Source organism: Hesperophylax consimilis, chromosome 27, assembly GCF_061612785.1.
Source record: "Hesperophylax consimilis isolate HC1 chromosome 27, BYU_Hcon_1.0, whole genome shotgun sequence".
In the NCBI taxonomy this organism is placed as follows: domain Eukaryota; kingdom Metazoa; phylum Arthropoda; class Insecta; order Trichoptera; family Limnephilidae; genus Hesperophylax; species Hesperophylax consimilis.
The window spans coordinates 6,864,803-6,879,094 of record NC_142862.1 but is presented as its reverse complement, the minus strand read 5'-3'; the positions used below and the strand labels follow the sequence as shown (position 1 = coordinate 6,879,094).

The following is a 14,292-nucleotide window of genomic DNA, read 5'->3' as shown; positions in this document are numbered from 1 at the left end:
GTCAACTTCAAGTGCTTGAGTTTTTTTAACATAAAGCCTTTGTACACGGCCACTGATTATGGTAAAACCCTATTTACCGATAAAATGATATACAATCGCTTTTTCTATCTGTTCCAGAACGATTTGTGCAGTATCTTAGCATACATGTAGGCATTATGCAGTTATCATTGACACCCATACCCGGCGAGTGCTTGTAATGTATCTCTATGATGCCAATTGGCTCAAAGTAGTTGCCCATATTTCGAATGCTGTTGTTTCCTCCATATGCATTACCTCAATGTTATTATGATGCTGTTATACCTCCTTGCCTTCTTCCTTCTTTAGCCAACATTTTGAACAGCATTATGGTGTCCATCATCAGGGCAGATGTGTAGATTACGGCGAAGTGTGTAAAAGTGATCGCATGTTGCAAGCGCTAATGATCTTAACGTGGTAATCTGTGTTTAGTCTTGTGTAGCCGTCCAATACCGGATACCAAGAATTATTAGGCTTAGCCCCACATCGTGCCTATTATTATGTATGTTCCAAAAATCTAGTTGTTTAAGCTTATTCATCTAGTTCTTCTGTTATCCTCTCCCATCGGAGATTAGGAATAACTCTGCAATACTGCAATATTACCAGTAACACAGTCCCGATTGCTCCCAACCGTCTGGAGCCATCAGGACTATGGTATCTCTAATAAAGGCTTATGGATCTTCCAGAATGCGACAATTACATATTGCTCAATAAAATTTAGCCTTCAGGAGGCCCGTTCCCATAGTTCGTATTTTCAAAGTTAATGTAGCTTCCCACATTTGCAGATTCGACCCTACAATAAAACAATTCTTTGGCCTGGTATTTTTATAAACATATTGCCTTGTTTGTATCATTTATGATTTAAGAATTGGTGACATTTTACTGCAAGCGGCGGCAGTTTTCAAATAGAGCTGTGCGCTATCTATTTTATGATGACCCTAGTTAAACCATTATGCCTAAAAATATTTGCCAATACCTTTCCCACCCCTGTCCCATAGTAATAAAAACCCCAAATAAAGTTTCATCTCCCAATAATTCCTTTAAAATATTTGTATTGTTTAAGTCACGTTTGTATCATTAAGAATAGTTTTAGTGCATTTTATTTTATGTTAAGAATGTTGTTTGCCAACGAGCGGGTGGAACATCTTTATTTTTGTAAAACGTCCTTCAGAATTTAGTTTAAATACAGATACCTCCCAGAAAAAGGGCAGTATTCATATAACTGGTAGGTACAGACGTACCTACGCAGGAGACAGTATTGCAGTGTTGCTATAACTGGTAGGTACATGCGTACCTAGGCAGTCAGCCGTGAGATAATTACTAGGTTTATGTAAACCTAGGGAAAACTGAAGAATAGAGGAAACTAGACCTTTATTTCTTTCAGTTTAAGTTTTAGCAGAGGAAAATAAGATCCTCTGCAATTATATTGTGAATTAATAAATTTATATGTCAAGAAGAAGAAGTGTTTTCCTGCATTCCATCTGACGGCGTGTTCTCGTACCACGATAGCAGAAACAGCTATGGTGTTAGGGAGGGGAAGGAGATGGGGAAGAGGAAGGTGGGAATGTACCGGGCTATTCAGATCTGTTCAACAAACACGATTAAGGCCATTTCAAGCAACATTTCGATTCTGAATAGTGATCTTTCGGCAGGGAGATATTGAGAGTATCTTCAACTCGGAATTCTTCCAGTGTAGTTTGTGCTAAAGATTATGTTGCAGAACATAATTCGTTAGCTTTCTATTGAATTTATCAGAATTTTCATCGGCAATGATTATTTTGATAATGAAAATTTAAAACAATAAACACAGAGTAATTATAAAACACCATGCAAATAATATTAATCATAACAATGTATTTCTTTAATTGCTTTGATTGTAAACCTTCATTCTTCATGCGGTGTCTCTGTAAGAATGGACAAACAGGATAGACTGTTGACATTCAGTACATTGGGCATCAATTTTCCCTTTTTTATATGAATACCCAACTGTCAAATCCAGAGGGGCTATGGCATCCCGAATTGGTGGATGTTGTGAGGCTGAAGTGAAGGAAATAGGGAAATTTATTTATTTGTAAGAATCAAACAGCTTTTACATATTATACAATGATAGATATAAATTTACAAGTTAACTGAAGTCAAGCCACAGAAGTTTCTTATGCTAAAGTTCATTGTAAATGAAGTTTTAATATCTTAAAATTAATTTGGTGTTAAAGGAAGGGGAGAGGAAGAGAAAAATAGGAAGAGGATAGGAGATGCTCCCGATACATTCCATTCTCTCATATTAATAATCGATCGTACGCATTACTTCATATCGATATTTCTTTAGGTTATTACCAAAAATATCAAGAATCATGGAAGATTGCTAAGTACCTGACTATTTAGATCTGGTAAACATAGCTAAATCCATTTCAAGCCACGTTTCGATACTGAATGGTGATCTTTCATCAGAGCCGTAGTGAGTATCTACCATTCAATATGTTGTGAAGAGATTTTGCCGAATAAATAAATACAAACACAGTGTCCAGAAACTGGTAGAACAAGCTGGAAACTGGTGAATATCATTGATTTTACCATTGTTACCATTACCATTGATTTTACTTTTGAATATGTATTTATATTTCATCGATAATGATTTTGCAATAAAATGAGGAATAAACGACGCTATCTCTCTGTCATTGTTATACGATCAGTCAATCAAATTATCTAGAATAAATCACTTGACATCAATATAATCATATAAAAATGAATACATTCTTACCATTGAAGTAAAATACCCTAGAGAGGCATGTGTCACACCACTGAAGAGAAGATTGACCGATTCTGTTGGTTTTCTTACTTTTAGTGAATTTGATCAGACATTTTAAATTACAGTATCTACTCTGCCACCTCAAAAAACTGCGCAAGTGTCCAATAAAAAACTTTAGTGAAAAATATTACGGTTTAAAAAACATTATATTCATATAGATCAACAAACGCTGATTCTAAATATATAAGTTTAATTATGTACTAGCTTTAACCGCCACGCGTTAAAGCAGTCAAAGCGTCAAAGCGTTGTGCAGATAGAGAAACAATAGGGTGTGTTGCTTTTATATCCAACAGATCGCATTGTTTTTCAATAAAGCATGTTTTCAACTGTCACAGCTGACATCTATATATTATAGGGTGACCGGATAGCAAAATAACAATTCTACACACCCATAAAAAGTGATGAAACAATAACTAGGTTAAATACGTTACATATGTAACTATTTAACCTAGTTTTTGTTTAATCACTTTTCAAAAATTTATAGCACTTTTTATAGGTGTGTTGAATTGTTATTTTGAGGAGTTATCATGCAACACATGCGTATTCGAATGCAACTTTGTGGTGAAATTTCAGAGCAATCGGGGATGAACTTTCGGAGATTTAATATTTTGAACAAACGAATATTAACATTTTTATTTAAATAAATAATTATATGTAGAATTAATGAATCATCATTTAAAAACGATTAAAACCTTAAGATACTAAAACGCCCTGTGATTGGTCGGCGGGTTCTGACACACTTAAACCGCTACCTCACGGGTTGACTGGCCACGATTTCTGAAAATCTTGCATTATATTTAAATTGGGTTTTTTTGTTTTCGTATCGATCCGAGTGCGATTGACTTTACTGTTAACCGACAAAACCGAGGTACGTGTGACGTCACATGTACCCCGTCAGAATTCAGTGGTTTGGTAGGACTTAGAAAATTATTTTAACCATGAAATCGAAATTTGTAAAATCAATTGAAAAAAAATACTGGTATTTAAGTAAGAAGGTGAACATTCATAATGAAAAATGACTTGACTTCCTTATTAGTGTATGCGGCGAATTAAAGTGCATACATACAAAATATGCTAAGAAATAAAACAGGAATTGCTTAAAAACAATAAACACTGTTATCGATCTTTCTGAATATAGTAAAAAACTATTATGAATATAGTAAAAAACTATTATGAATACAGTAAAAAAACAATTATGAATAAAGCAAAAAATCTATTATGAATGTAGTAAAAAAACTATTATGAATAAAGTAAAAAATCTATTATGAATGTAGTAAAAAACTATTATGAATATGGTAAAAAACTATTATAAATTTAAGAAATATTTTGAAAATGGCGACTATAATAATTTTCTGTTAAAATTATTATATTTTAGATAGGTACGTCTGAATTTGTTCAAACACTTTCAATTTTGAAAATAAAATTTAAATTCAAAGCAAAAGTACTTAACTTCAAACCAGAGCTACGGATAGACATACAGACGGAATCACAACCGAAATTAGTATTTTTAATTTAATATGTAAAATATTTGGGCAGTTTTCAAACAAGAATCTAACTGGGATCCAATTCTAATCTAATATTTTTGACAAATTTTCCGGCGTTTTTCCGTCACATGTTTTCACATTCCGGCCGAATAACCATCCACCTCCCGCATCATTGTCCAATGCTGTGCCAGACGGCGTGTACCACGTGATACAATTTGGTCTTACGGACAAGGCACCGTCAAAATGACATCTACAATTTTTATTCCAATGCTCATAAATCACCTGCGGTATCACCCTGATTGTTTTTCGGGTGGGCCTATAATTTGACTCCGCCGCAAATACGGCTCTGTATCTCCACCAACTTCATGTCAATGTTTAATGCGTGACTAACTTCACACTTGTGATTTTTTTTTAGAGTAGTGAGGTGTTGAGAAATAACTAGTCATTGGAAATAACCGCTATTTTCCGTCAACGCTCAACGCAGTTAATGAATGTTGCGCTATTAACTAAAATTGATTTGTTAGCTCGGTAAAATACATTTATTGTATAGCGTTTAGACACTGAAGATAGCGATACAAATAAATAAAAGTAGGCATTGAAAAAATTGGTGAATTAATAAAAGATTTTAGCTATAAATCACCATTAGTCTAAGCTCTTTAACCCTAACATAAATACAATTTTCTATCGATTTCCGTGTTCTAAATTTCAGGTACCTAAAATGTTACCTTTTTTCGGGGAAATTAACGTTATTTTTGGTAATTTTTTTGGGAAAGTGTTGGCATTTTGCAACAAAAGTCATTTTATGTTTTCTTTTTGGTATTTGGCAGCAAAAAAGTGGCATTTAAAATAAATAAATCAAAATGAATAGATAGAAAGCTGCGTTTTATATATTTTAGAATCAATAATGTTCCTTTCAAATCTTAAAAAAACTAAATAAAACCGTGTGAAAATTACGAAAATTCGCGTTATTTACATAAAATTTGCGAAATTCGCGAAAAAAACTACTAATTTTGTGTAAAAACTCGCGCTATCGCGAACGCTAAAATTCCAGGTATTGATCTTTAATTTTCACTGGCTGAATATGTATTTTTTTTATTAACTTTACTCAGGAGGCCCTGAGGAAAATATTTTACATCAGAGCCAAAATCATCTTTGGGGATGCTGTGAGGGTGGTCTTTTTGAGGAATGAAGGAGTGAACCTGGGTCTTGAAGAGATCCATGTTGTTCGAGGGTGTTCTTAACACATCCATCAATTAGCTTCATAGATATAGTTCCTATTTACCGATAGAGTAAGGACAGTATTCCCACCTGACGCCTGTTCTCTAAAGATTGTAATCAGCTTGTTTTTATAAGAGATCAAACATATCGCCCGTTTCTGCACAGGTCGAGGGTTTTCGGATATTTTGGGGCTCCAGACATCAACAGTGGGGTGCACTAGCGATTTTTACAGGGTTAGCAGCTGCGTATTATTGTATTATTATATATATTATATATTGTATTACTATATATTTATTATTATATATTAATTTTTTAATTTTTTTTTTTAAATTTTTTTTTTTAAAAGAAAGACAAATATTCCCGGGTTACGAATAACCTGACAATATTTGAAATTCTCCTACTACCACCACAGTAAGCTGAAAATGTTGCTTGTGTTGTGATGGAGTACTTAGCCGGCCGAGGAATTGAACACACTACGCCTGAGTGGGACCCAAGCGCGATGTCAACTCGGCCACCGACCGGTCGTATTATATTGTATTATCATATATTGTATTATTTTATTTTTAAAAATTATATTTAAATTATTGTTATTTCTGTATTTAGCGAATATAAATTAACTAGTACATGAAAATGGATTTAAAAAATATATTATATTTTGGCAATTTATTGTAGTGGACCATTGAATAACATCGAACTGTTAAAAGCAATCGAATGTTATTTTCCAGCGGTTATTCGTCAACGATAACGTCGTTGACATTTTTTCAACTTGTTATCAACGTCAAGCACTATTCTCGAGTACTTGTTGATTTCTGATTCAGTATTCAATCCTGGATTCCAATTCCAGTCGATTAGCGACCGCACAGTGGGTCGGGCGTATGCCGCAGGCTATTTCAAACCGTATAAACTCTAAATTACTTTCGATTTCGAAAACTTTCCTTTGCCATCCGTAGTGCCACAATATCAGAAAAAGGTGGATTATTGTTTTTGTGCTAAAAAGTGATGTTTGTTTTTTTATTGTTATAATTGTGAATTGAAGTTAATTTATGTGAAATTGGTTGTTGTGATGTTTTTATTTATGACGTATTGCAGATCTTGAATCTGCATTAATCTCATTATTTATGGTTATTTAGTTATTTGTAGAACGTAATATTATTTATTAATTAACTATAAAAAAACATATTATATAAAATTCTATTTGATCCCCTGAAATGCTTCGCTATTGCTAATGTCTTTATCGGGCGCCTCCGATTTCTTACACCATTCACTACTGTATACCACAATGTTACTGTTAATAAACTACATTACATAGACTTTAAATCGACTCCGTATCTCATTTCGGTGCAGAGATATTGCGTTAAGTATTCCTCGGTCGTCTCCGACTTTTTCTGCCATTTAAACATCTCTAAAAACTCCTGGCACTAATAAGAACAAACATTAAAATTTTCACCGATATCGATCGACTAATTTTCGAGTTCTGCGATCACTAACATACGCAGGATGAATTTTTATATATTAAAACCAATTAAAATTTAACTCAACCATTTAAAACGTTGTCCTGCCACAGACCGCCTTCTGTGTAGGGAATTTAAGATTGGTTGTGCGTATTTTTGCAAGAGAAATCTGAAAAAAATCGTTGAAAAAAAAAACATTATTTCAAAATTTTTTGGTCCAAAACTATCCTATATTTCAAGCTAGAACCAACCACACATTTACAAAATTTAATTGAAATTGGTTGGGCGGTTTCGGAGATTAGCGCGTACGAATACAGTGACACGTTATTTTTATATTTTAAAATATAATATTGAAGAAGAGAAAGAAATGAGAGAATAGCTGGCTGCTGGCTTGGGGAGTACCCTTTTATCCAGTAAATTTGGGAGGCGGGTATGGGTACCGCCGCCCTGGGCACCATTTATTGGATAACCAACACCTCTGTCATAGGTCACACTACCCACCGCAGTGGGAGGGATGGATCCATACGTCCACACCTGGACGCATTAATCCCCAGGTTCCTACCCACCCCTCATACCTTTTTTCTTCCCAGAACTCCTCTCCTTCCTTTCGATTGCTTTGACATTTTGACACAACTTTGCATTCGAATACGCGTGTGTTTTTATATACCTATATTCTATAGATGTCACCTGTGACAGGTAAAAAATGTTATTTTAAAACAGCGCCATCTGTTGGACATACATGTTTTTTTTTAAACATCGCCATCTGTTGGACGTATGAGCAAAACGCCCTATTGTTTTCTATCTGCACACACAGACTGAGCCACAGCAATGCGTGGCGGGGTACAGCTAGTGTTAAAATAAATATACTAATGAAATAATAAATGCAGATGTTGAACATTGAAATTGAATCATGTCCGCGCGTTGAATATTCAGGACGTAACATTTATTATTATTATAAAATACCACCATTCAGATTTGAAGCGTTACTTGAAATGGCTTTAGCCATGTTTGGTGATAAGTGATAAGACTTGAATTGCCAGGTACTTTCCCCACCTTCCTCTCCCCCATATCCACTTCCCCTCCCCACTGCCTTTAGCCTCAGAAAATACCGCAATAATTGGGAATCCCACAGTTTCACTATCTCCAGACGGTTGGGAACAGTTGGGCCTGTTGTGCGGTTCACACATAAAAAAATGAAATTAAATGAATAGGGTGTGAAAAATACTTTTTTGATTGAAGAACACACTTGATTCAAATATGTGTCATCAATTCGGATACCCCTTTTTATAATACACGCGTATTTCCGTTTGTTGCAAAAACTCTCAAACTGTGAGATCTGGCGTCATGAAATTTGAACTTATTTTTCTGTCTGGATTTTCTGTGTCGACGCAGTTATTTTAAGCTCGCAATATCATTTCATTAAGGAGCTAAATAGCTTTGAAATATTAGGTTAATTATTTTTATAAGCAATAATTATTAGCCTGAAACACTCATCCACATTGTTGTGTTATGCATAAAAAATCTTGTCTTAAACATTAGTTTACCAAAAAAAAAATAATTAGGTTAATTGTCCATTAAATAATACAATACACCATACAGTACTTCTCCGTTAAAAAAAACCTTGCCCAACAGCGAACCGAGTCTGAGATAATTTCTAGTCGGTGGTAAAATTTCTACAATTTAATTTATCTCTGTTTAATGCAACTGCATAAATGTTATGTATGAAGTTGATCTAATTTGTCTGTAAATTAATATGTTCTATTGATCGTTCCGATTCAATTGCATTCTCTCTGATTGTAGATAGCCTATCTCTCCGAAATGTCAAACTAAAAGTATCTCGGAATGATCACAGGTTCCTTATATAAGTTACTTATATTCTAATCTGTATAGTAAAATTTTACAACTTGTGGATTTATACCATTGGAGTGGTTAGGCAAGTCGGAGTGGTAAAACACTTCAGAAACGTTGCTTGCAATGGCTTTTATCTTGTTTAATGACCAGATCTGGATAGCAAGGTACTTCCCACCCTTCCTTTTCACATTTTTACTTCTTCCAGTCTCACAATATACCCCTAATTGAGGCTGATATAGTCCCACCAGCTCCGAACAGCGAAAGATATTTCGAAGAACTGACGAAATGCCAAACGCGTGCCCAACATTTGTACACGGTTAATATTTTACACACGAGATCGTTTTCACTACTCCTTCAACGCGATTGTTGCATTGACTTCTCTTCAAGACTTCATCAATTTCTACTTTACTCAAAAACGCCCTTCACGCGGAGAAAACTTACTGATATAAAACATATCTAATTTATTGAAAATCTCTTCAAATTATTTCCGTTAAAATGGGACTGGAGGCCTTTGAAGAATGAATTGAAGGATTTCCTAATAAATCAGTAAAACACGACATGTGTTCTGACCATCTCGGAACGCCTGTTCATAAAAATTCTAATATTTACGCATTTCGTCATTATATATAATGACAGTATAAACTCAGCTGCAGGAACACGTATTCCCGATATATTATGAAAGTACTAATGGTAATCCTTTTAACAGGATTTTAATAAATCAGCAATACTCATTTTCTTCCGTGCACACAACATGACACAGGCCCCGAGGGAAGATTCCAAACGGCAGAGCAGATGTTCCAGTACAACATAGTTAATCTTATAATATCCCATCAATCGATTACCCACAATGATGGTCCTTTTTTTACTCTTGTACAAAAACGGACACGGGGCGAGGTGGAGGCGATGCGTACAACAACAAAGTGTGACGAGCGCAATTGTACACACTCGTTTGGACTGTCTCGCAGCTCGCAGATAATGTTTTGCAATGCTTGCAAAACTAGTTCTACCACTTTGTCTATTGACGTTTTGATGATTTGGTTCTCAGAATCATTAAAGTCAGATTTTAGAGCAAACGTGAGTGTTAAACCAACAGCTCTGACATTACTGCAATAGGTACTTAATTTGTTGCTTTGTTCTGTGTATATACGAAGTGGTTTGAGATGAGTCAAGATCTGCTAGAAAACCACCGAAGAGAGAAATCGATAGAAATGTCATAATAATTAATTCCTAAATCGAAATACACCGTGTTTTTAGCTGATGAGATTATTCATGAAAATTGCTTTGCCCAAAGAAAAAAAGTTAATGAATTAATTAAAAAAATAATTAACCGTTCGTATATATACCCCTTTATAATTATTATTTCTTCCCAGTCGGTCAGCTGTTCTATTTAAGGCGATGCCATACGTAGTAATGTAAAATCATGTGTTTTTGGTTTGAACATTTGGTCGCCTAGAAATGTTTCAGATGCTTTAATTAAATACTGCGAGTAGAATACATCTTGGCCTTTGAAATGATCGAGTATTTTTTAGATAAGTCTTTTTATAAGCCCAGAAAAAAATAATGTATAAGGCCTATGAAAACTGCTTTAAAGTTCAAAATCTCCGACTTACGAACCCATTTTTGGTTATGATTTTATTGTGTAATGTGACAAATTAAGTTATTTATAAAATTATCGAAAAAAAAAAAAATATTTATGCCTGAACATCCAAAAAATAAAATAAATGGCACTTTTTGGCCATGTTTTTTTCTTGCATAAATCAAAACAGGCGGATGGTGTTAAACGGGAATTTAAACCTTATCGCCATCTACGTAAGGGTTGTTATTGACAGCGGCTCAATTTAAAATATTACACAACGTAGTGCATCGCCTTAAGAGTTGAAATGTGAGGGTGGCAATTTTGTTAATCCAAACACGGGCACTATTGCTAAAGTATATAAGTAAGGCATAATTACAATCATTGTAAATAGCCTTTGATGTTAATTATCACTAGAACAGCGTCATAAAATTGATCCAATATAATTATAACCAATGACTAGAATATAAGTGAGTAAAATTAATGATATGAATGCGAAAAGTTAGCGCAACAGAAGAACATGTATAAGACAATGTATGAATGTGACTGAAGCAAGGGGGTATGCAAAAATAGATAGTTATGTGGTTGTCCATTCTCTCTGCCGACCCCTGTAGCTATAGTATGTTAAGAGGAAGCTGCAAGCCAAAAATGTGTATATTCTTGGTATACCGTATATTGTAGGTAATAGGCATTAAAATCGCTTGACAAACGGAGTCAAGAAACATTCGATGTCAAGCAAAGAACTGGTTTTTATTTATTTTTAAAATAATTTTGTAAGAAAGCAAAAAAGTTTATCAAGTGAATCTGTCACAGATAATCTTAGCTACAACACTGTATTTTTTTTAAGTTGTTTTCTTTACGCGTTCATACATGTTTATTGAAAAAATGTTTTTTTAGGACTTTACATTTATATTTTTTATTGAGTAATTTATTTTTCTATTTGTATTTTACTCAAGCGAAAAAACCTTCAATTCATCTAAGGCACATTTTTTGGTATTCATTATGTACACCAATTCGCTATAAAGATTGGTCAACATAGTGATTTAGCACTAAGCTTCGCCTTAATGTTAGTTATTTAGCAGTGCCAATAATTATGCAATTATTGGGTTACATCGTGCAAAGGTTGTAGGATGACAGAAAACAGCTCTACAGGAATTAATTTTATAAATATATAAATAAATTATATTTTATTTGAATATTAATAAGTCTAATGTATAACATAACATATTTCAAAGTTATCTCTGGGTTATCTCAAATATACGTGTGTTTTCTTCAGCGGGTCAAAATGACTGTGGATGAACACTACTTGAAAGATTTATTTTAAAACATCGTTGTTAAATTTATCACTCACTAGGTAAACACTTTGTATTTGTTTTCCGAGATAACCTATTGTTTTTTTTTCCTTTCGAGGTAATAAACTGTAAGCTACGACTCTATTGTTAATGGTACATTAGAGAAGTTAATTCTCACGATAAGAAGTCTTGAGCTATAGGCTATAGGGCATTGTGTAGAGTTATTATTGTATAATTTACCTACTGCGTTTTGCTCCATTAAACTGTTTAGTGAAATTTCTACATTTTTTCTCTTTCTAACCTTTAACCGTCTTACTCATAATAATAGAAAACGTTACACAATCACGCGCATGCGTACTGCGTATACAGGCCGTTATACCGCAGTTATAGTGGCTGACAGATTTTTAAACCGCCTGACCCACAGGACTAGGGTCGTATTACTATCGTATTAAGACGGAGATTTGCGGACTTTATTAACAATCTGGTTGATTTGACAAATATCGATCGGTTGCGCAATGAAAACGTAAAAAAGCAGTAATACCCATTGGCAGCACTATCAGAGGAATATTTAAAATTGGAATATCCGTTTATCAAAGCAAATACGGAACGCATAATCAAATTGACCAACCTTCGAAGAATTTAAAGGAGACCGGGTCAACGACATCGCCAATGTCATCTGAAGAAACGTGAAGTTAGCAACTAAACGCGAAATGCATAAATGACCGTGTTTTTGAGGATTGGAACAAAGTGGTGCCAGTCTAAAAAAAACTTGCATTAATTATTAATATCAGTAAATATTTTATATACTAAGCAGGTGCGGCCCTGTTCACCGCATAGCTATACCAGCGCTGCAGCGGCGTATTAGGAAGTAAGTAAGATTGAATGAGAACAGTTGCGCGGCCTTTTTCATACAAAACTTAAATTTGGATTTGAGGCTAAAGTACTTCACCAAAATGAAAAATTATTTTTTTAATCGAAAGGTATAGCAAACATCTAGTACAGATATATGCTAATTTATTTATTTGTTTTTTTTTTAAATTATAAGAAATTGTTACATCTTTGACATTTTTTTTGTGAGTTAAATAACTAACTAACCATCACGCCGTTTCCCCCAGGGGTAGGTAGAGAGGACGGACCGCCCACACAACTCGGTCTTGGCACACACTCCTTGCCTCATTCACATTCATAGATCGTCTCGTACATAGTCTTCTATTATTCTGACTGTTTACATGGCCCGACTCAAGTATTTGATTCAGTTGGTCGTGCAGCCATGTCTTCCTCGGGCGTCCGTGACTTTTTGTGAGTTAATTTCCTCTTAAACAAATTTTGAAAATTCGTAACTTTGTGTTAGATAGATATTTGATGATAAACCTATAGTAGTTTATTGTGGCGTGTTAGTGAGACCGAAGTAAGCTCAATTTTTGTTTTACTTCGAGTTAAACTGATCAAACATTTTCAAATGCGAAATTCTTTCTTGAGCAGATAATAAATTTAATTGGTCATTATGTTACCTAGTCTTGTGTGATTTGGCGTAGTCAGTGTTCTTTAAAACCGATCACTTCTTTGGATTTTCTGTTCAGTTCTAATTAATAAATAATTGGGGTGATAATCAGTGGTGGCTCGTGACTTTTTGGTGTACTAGAGTGCTAATATGACAAAAAAGCTGTATAAAAAAATCAAATTTTAGAAAAAAACTCCTTTTGGACTAAACAATAATATCTATAATGTCGAAATTTTCAAACTTAACACTGTCACACCCAACAGTCACGAGCCGCCGATAATAGAGGTTTTACTGGGAATTTCCAATAATTTTTGTTTTTGTATTTGTTCAACAGACATGACGTCATTTTAACCACCAACGTGTTTATACGTTTTTCAGGCTCCACTTACTGCGACATTCTTAAACGGCCTCACACTAGCGAAAGGTAACACACGTGTGTTCCAAAATCAGAGATATTATTTAAAATCTAAGCTTTCGAAAGTATAATATTTTTCTATCGATCGACAAAGATTTATATATTTTAATTTATCTTATGTATTCGCTAAATACCTTATAATTGGTGACCGGAAAACTCATCTAAATGACAATTCAAAACACCTTTAAAAAAGTTAACTAAAGTTTAAAATTCCATTTAATCTCGGATTTCGTATATAATACAAGAATTTACAATTGACATCCATCCTGGACACTTACTATCATATCGATAAAAAATATCGACAATATCGGTTAGTTGTTCTTAATTTATTCGACATAATCTGTCGTTTATTTGCGGTCTGCAGTCGTGATCGTGAACTATCTTACCGACATTATCGATGTGCTTAGTATAAGGATATACAGGATGCATGAATTAGAATAGAATATCACAGGAGTGTTTAATTCAAATGGGAGTTGCAACCAAGCGATTTTACCGATCTGTTTTTGCCTAAGCCCGTCGTCCCACTATCTCGTTGTCGATACCGAATCGACAAAAACCGGAGACCCTGCGCGAAAACATCCCACAATGGCTGTGCTGCAAACCGTAGTGAAGACCTTGTAATTGGCTATAAAAAGACGCCGGGAATTTTTTACTCCCAATGTGAATCAGTCTCGGAAAAAACAATC

The 14,292-nt window shown here is 34.3% G+C and overlaps 1 protein-coding gene across 3 annotated transcripts in view; it reads left to right on the top strand.

The window, feature by feature from the left end:
- ATP7 (copper-transporting ATPase 1) overlaps positions 1 to 14,292 on the top strand; it is a 91,060-nt gene that overhangs the window by 4,571 nt on the left and 72,197 nt on the right. Inside the window, exon 1 of one of the 3 annotated variants that reach the window (XM_089648457.1) lies at positions 6,358 to 6,493. The exons of 1 other annotated variant lie outside the window; for it this stretch is intronic. The gene's annotated coding sequence lies outside the window, so the exon portion shown is untranslated. Of the gene's footprint in view, positions 1 to 6,357; positions 6,494 to 14,292 lie in introns of those variants that run through there. One more of the 3 variants, XM_089648456.1, reaches the window with a different exon arrangement.